General features: G+C 34.5%; 1 long non-coding RNA gene across 1 annotated transcript; it reads right to left on the reverse strand.

Moving 5' to 3' along the window:
- Nucleotides 1-2,552: 2,552 nt before the first annotated feature.
- LOC121209404 (uncharacterized) lies at nucleotides 2,553-3,353 on the reverse strand. Its single transcript, XR_005904537.1, has 2 exons — nucleotides 3,294-3,353; nucleotides 2,553-2,864 (listed from the first exon to the last, which is right to left on the reverse strand). It is a non-coding gene; the product is annotated as an uncharacterized lncRNA (long non-coding RNA).
- Nucleotides 3,354-6,739: the final 3,386 nt, after the last annotated feature.

The following is a 6,739-nucleotide window of genomic DNA, read 5'->3' on the forward strand; positions in this document are numbered from 1 at the left end:
ATAGTAGGTATAATAAATACAACGATATATAAAAATAATACTATATATAAAAAGTATATATATACACGTATAACAAAATATATACTAATATTAATAATAAATCTAATAAAGGTAAAAATAGATATAATAATAGTATGTACATAATATGGTATTAAAAATATGTATATATAATATAGTATTTGAAAACGTATACACAATATATATATTAGGAATAATAATAATAGTAAAAACAACCATTAATAATACTACATAAATATACACATATATATATTAAAAATATATACATAATAATGATATTAAAAGTATGTACGTGATATAATGTTAAAAATACTTACATAATATAATTAAAAATAATAATATTAAAAATGATATACATGATATAAAATTAATATACATGTGCATAATATGGAGTATAATATATATATATATTAAAAGGATGTATATATGACATACGAATATGTTAACAAAAACAATAATATCAAAAACTATTAATAATACTATATAATATATATGGGTATTAAGTAAAAATAATAATAATGAAATGCTAATAGATAAAAACATAAAAATAATAACAGTAATAAAACATAATAGTATGAATAATATTAAAATTAAAATAAAATAATGAGAAAGAGTAAAAGAAGGACGAAAATCGAAACACAAACGAAGTTTGGGGCGAATTTCAAAGAAATAAAAAGAAAAACATGCGCGCAACCTAGAAGTATTGAAAATGCAATATTCCCCCATCCTAAAATGCAACGTGTGGCCGAGGACCAAATTGAAAACAGGACAAATTTTAGGGCCGAATTAAAAGTAAAAATAACTTGATTGTAGATACATGAAAAAACGGAAGGGCTGAATGCGCAAATAGCCCTTCTGCTAAAAAAAACTCGGATCTCTTCCCAGGCAGGTCGGGTCACGGGTTCCCTCCCCAAAACGACGTCGTTTTGCATCTGGGGAGGGTACCCCAAAACGCTGTCGTTTCGGTCAGCCTATAAAGCCCATAATTTTTTTTAATCAGCTCATTTCATGCTGTTTCAGAAAAAAAAATTTCTCCCTTTCTCACTGGGAAACCCAGATCTCGGCCAAGAGGGCCACCGCACACCACCACTGTGACAGTCCTAATTTGGCCCTAGTCGGAAAGTGATTTCGGGACCACAAAACCGAGTCATTATAATCTATGCTTACTGTATGTGTACATGCACATGTGAAAGTTTCATGTTTTAATTTTATCATTTGTATGTGAAATAGATTAAATAGGACTCATGTGAAATAAATGTGAAAGATGATAGGTTAATCTCAAAGTGGTGTAATAATGCATGTTAGAAAAAGGATGGGTTTGCATGTCAAATATCCATTTTTGACAAGTAGTGGCCGGCCATGATAAAGTGATAGATAAAAATAAGTATTAATTATTAGTTAATGGCTGTATATTTTATAGTATAGATGAATAAAATGAAAATAATAATAGAAAAAATGGGAAGAAAACAAAGTCTTAACTTTGTTCTTCTTAGTCGAACCAAAAGGGAGAAAAAGGGGAGCAAACATTCAGCCATTTGAAACCTAAGGAAGGTTAGTAAATCAAGTTAGATTTTTGAAATTCTAGTTTGTTTTAGGTTACTCATCATGCTACTTACTTAGCCCATGCCAAGACTTTGAATTTGGATGGTTGAATTGAACATTCGGTTATGGTAGATAAGGAAGGAATTTGATTTTTATCTTTAAGTTTTGATGAAGAAATTGATGATGAAAGAAGTTGATCTTGTTAAAAAAAACTATAATTTCTAATACTCATATGTGTAATAGCCGAACCTAGACTTTGCTTAATGTCTTGAACAAATGCCGATTAGGTGTTTTGAAATGGATAAATTAGGTGCTTGATTTCCAAAAGGTTCGGCATAGTACATGATATTTTTGTTAGTATGATTTCGAAGAATTTGAGTAATGTTATGTATAAGTAAATTTATTAGGTACGGTCTTGGCGGTATATATGTACAATTGATCTATTTAACTAATAATATCTAGGGTGATAAATAATTAAATAATATGTATACAAAGAATGTGTGAAAGAGTGAATTGGCAATAATCTCTTTAGGACAGCAGCAGTAAAGTGATATTGGAAAAATCACTATAAATTGTGGGAGTTGAGTTAGAAGCTGAATAAATTATGTAATTAAAGCTTGATGAGTCTAGTTTCTTATAAAAGAAACTATAAAAGCAAAAGAATTGCCGATAATGAGATAATTGAAGTAATGTGGGATAGAGTCAAAATGACTTCTAGATCCCCTGTTCTGTTTTTATAAAATCACTATAAAACGTATAAAAATAGTCAAATGATGAAATTTATATTCTTAGACTCCTTAATGAGTCTAGTTTCAAATGAAATAAACAAGGACATTTTTTGAATTCTGTAAAATGAGAAATTTACTTCATAGTGAAGAGTGGTCAGATTAGTCAAACAGTGAAACAAGGAAAACTTTAAGAAAAATCTGGTATTGATTGGCCGAACTAATGTAATGGCCAATTTTTTGGCCCAAGCAAAAAAAAAATCCACATAACCAAAATTCAAGTCCATTTACAATGTTAAACAGCCCAAAAATCAAAACAGGTCCAATTTCCACATTGAAAGGCCCAAACCCAAAACTAAATAACCCAAATAATACAAAAACCCTAAAGCCCACCTAGCCCAACACACAAAACATTTCAGCAACCCTAGGTCCCCCCTTCTGTTTGTTTTGCACCGCAACCATGAAGCAGCCCCATACCTCCACTACAGCGGCCCCATACCCCCACTACAGCAGTCCCATACCTCCACAGCCCTCGTACGCCACGCCCACACCCCGTACGCATGCCAACAGACTCTGTACCTACAAGAAGGAAACAAAACAACGGCAGCAACAGAGGAGTAGCCAATAGAAGAAACAAAATTTTTGTACTTTTCTTTGGAACATTCGGCTATAAAGCCATGTAATAGCCGTTGTAAGTATAAGAAAAAACAGACACAATACCTGCATACTGAATAGCAAAAAGAAATCAAAAAAGTCATTCAAAGGTGATTTTACATTTTTTCTTTATTTTCGATCTACTTGTGATTTTTTTTAGCATGGAAAACGAAAGGCGTGTTTGAAACAACACCGATGAAAGCCCACATGTCTCGAAAATATGGAGATTCAGGCTAGGGTTGTTTTTATTATTATTTTCATCAGATTTTGCTTTGTTTTTTGGTAGAATAGCACAACATTTTAAGATTTTTTCTTTTAAAAAAAAAAGAAAAAAGGGAGAAGGAGTGTGTTTACCCGATCTCCGTGGGCGTGTCCTCCGTTGACAAGGTCCGGTCGCCATTGACGCACAGTCAGCCAACAAATAAATGATGGTTTAGGCGGCTGCATGTTGAATCAAACCCTAGGGGAAGGGGTTAAAGCTTCTATTTAAAAAAAAAAGAGAATGAAAGGTTGCTGGGTTTTGAAAAGGAAATAAATGGGAATTAAAGCTTAGCAACAGATTTGGAAATGATGGAGTTTAAAAGAGGGGACCCACGCGTGTTGACCCAATCCAAAAGATTGGATCCGCATTCTTTTGTTTCAAATGGGCTAATGGCGCATTTGGTCCTTCTCTTTCGCGTCAATTTTCAATTGACTTCTATTTGTACTTTGTTTATTTTTTAAATGTTCCCTAATATTTGTAAGTTCTTACACTTTAGCCCATGTCTCAACGCAGTGTTTCGAGATCAGGGATAATTTCAGTCTTGGTCCCTATAAATTCACGCGTGTTATACGTGGGTCCTTATTTTATTATTAGTAATTTATTTTATTTGTAAATTATCCTTTTTTTATTTTACTTTGATTTTAATTAGGTAATTTATTTAGATTCATTTTATAGTTTTTTTATTCGGGCTTATTTACTTGCATATTTTGAGTTTAGTAATTATTTTTTTAATTTTTTTTTATTTTTATCATATCATTGATGTCTTTTGTAATGCTTGTATTAATTATTTGTATCATTTGCTTACTCGTTTATTTTAATTTAGGTAATTGTATTTTCATATTTTTAGATACTATTTTATGTAAACGTTTTTATACACATATCATCTTACGCACGCATTCTTAATATTATTATTACGCGTATACATTCATTATTTTCATTTCGTGTTCAATTCCATTATACCTTCATCTTTTCTAATATTATTGTCACATCGATTATCTGTTTCAATATATTCCTAGCTCTTTCATTTATTGATTTTTATTTCATATTATTTTACTTTGCATTATGTCGAAAATATTCTTATTCATGATTTAAATCAATAATTAAGGTAATATACCGATTTAACATTAAGTCATCGAGTTCATCGCTATGTTGGATGAACGTCAATTGACTCATGTTAAAGCGATATACCCTTAAAAAAACGAAATAAACCAAAATTTCTCGTTCTTTTAATCGGATTATGACTAAATTTTAACATTGAACTCGTATTTTTAAAAGTCAAGACAACACGTGTTTAGGAGATACCAATTTTGGGCGTCGCGAGGGTGCTAATACCTTCCTCGCGCGTAACCGACTCCCGAACCCTAATTTTTCTCTGACTTTTAACGTAGACCTTAACTCGGCCTTTTCCTCGTTTTTTTAAAGAAAAATCTAATAGGTGTCCGATCACACCTAGAAAAAGGATCGGTGGCGACTCCCGGTTTATTTTAAAACCAAATTTCAATTTCCAATTTCCTAATAAATCGACACAATTTAGCGACCCGAATCCACAAAATTTTTACGTCGCTACAGCTGGCGACTCCACTGGGGATAGCCTTGTTGAGAGTCGTGTCTGGAATTAAACACATTTTGTCAAAATTTTCAAATTTCCTTGTTCAAAGTAAATATTTGGTCATGATCCGAAAATCTCGTTTTCAAAATTCATGCATTTGTATCGTGCTGTAAATATTTCTTCTAACTTGCTTATTTGGTTGTTTTCAGTGTTTCAATTTTTATGGTTTTAATTTTGGTTTAGTTTCTTTAAGTGAAACGTAAAGGTTTATGAGTTGTTCCCCACACACCGTGTCCTTGCATTTTCGCATAACATGAGCTCTCTACCCGGGCTCCGCCCGTTTAAGTGAAAGTAAACGCTACGCCTTTGTGAGTTAACTCGTCCCTCCGCACAGGCTAGTGAATACTTTCGGGTTACATATGACTTATGCTTTCGTGAGTTAACTTATCCCTCCGCATAGGCATAAGTAAATGTAACCCCTCGAATTGAACTCGTGAGCCTGTGATAGGCTATGACCGAGGCTCCGTGTTAATCTTAGCAGATGATAGTACGGGCAATTCGAGTACCTATCTAGAACCAAAATCGCATATAATGAACCATACGAGCCACCTAACTAGAGCCATGCCGAACCTCTGTCCGCTTATAGTCACCAAAATAAGTACACGGGGAAAATGCCTTTTGCCTTTCATTTACACTGTTTATGCAAAATAATTGGATTGGGTAGTTTAATTTGTTTTTCAAATTATATTTGTTGTGTTTACTAACCAAGTTTGTTTGTTTTACTTTTATTTTCATCATGCATCATAGGCATCATATTAGGAAGGTGTTGATTAAAAGTTGGTTGCCAAAAAACGGGTTTCTGATGGAGGAGTCAATTACACAAATAACCGAGAAGAATGTCGTGGTTCGGGACTGGTCTCTAAAAATTCAGAGAGAAAAGGGGGATAGTCTAGTGGAAGGGTGTGTCGCCAATTTGCCCGAACATATAACTGTAAATGTTCGCCAAAATAACTTCGAGGATTTGGTTCGAATTTGGAATCAGTGGGATTCAGACACTAGAGACATTTTCACTGAGAGGTATGGAGATATAGCTCACCTGATCACCATCCGTGTAGACGAACAGTTGATTCAAGCCATGGTTCGGTTCTGGGACCCAGCTTATCAGTGTTTCACCTTCAATCAAGAAGACATGACTCCAACCATAGAAGAGTATGCTGCTTTACTCCGCATCGACAATGTACAATTAGGCAAAATATATGTGAAGGAGCCTAAGCCGATGACCTTCAAGAAAAAGTTAGTGAGACTGACAGACATGACTGATGCATGGGCCGAAAAATAGATAAAGAAGAAGAATGAAACCATTTGCATTCCATGGTCCTCCCTACGAGATTTGGCTCTGAACCATCCCGACATGCTGAAAAGGGTAAATCTATTCGCTTTGGCCATTTACGGTTTGGTCATTTTCCCAAAAGTTCTCGGACATCTCGAGGTTGCAGTAGTTGATTTCTTCGAAAGGTTAAAACAAGGAATCAACACTGTCCCGACCATCCTAGCCGAGACCTTCAGGTCCCTGAGTAGTTGTCGAAGAAAAGGGGAGGGACGATTTATCGGATGCGCGCAGTTGCTCAATGTTTGGATTTTGAGTCACTTCTGGAAGGTAGAGCGCACTCCGTTCCATATGTTTTCTAAAACATTCTCCCCGCTAGAAGCTTACCTCAATAAAGAATGGCCAAAGGAAGTCACCGAGCAACATTGGGTATCAGTTTTTCAGAATCTTCGCGCCGAGAATATAACATGGAGAGCACCCTGGATCCGTCCTTCAGTTCTGCTATACAAATGTGGAAGCCAAGATTGGGTACCTCTACTCGGGTTATGGGAAGGAGTTTGATATGCTCCGCTATTAGTCCAAAGGCAATTTTCTTCGCGACAATTCCTCCCCGCAACTGGAGGATTAGCACAGTTCGAGTTCGCTTTCGCGGGTGAAGGATA

The sequence above is a fragment of the Gossypium hirsutum genome, chromosome A11 (genome assembly GCF_007990345.1).
Source record: "Gossypium hirsutum isolate 1008001.06 chromosome A11, Gossypium_hirsutum_v2.1, whole genome shotgun sequence".
Classification (NCBI taxonomy): Eukaryota; Viridiplantae; Streptophyta; class Magnoliopsida; order Malvales; family Malvaceae; genus Gossypium; species Gossypium hirsutum.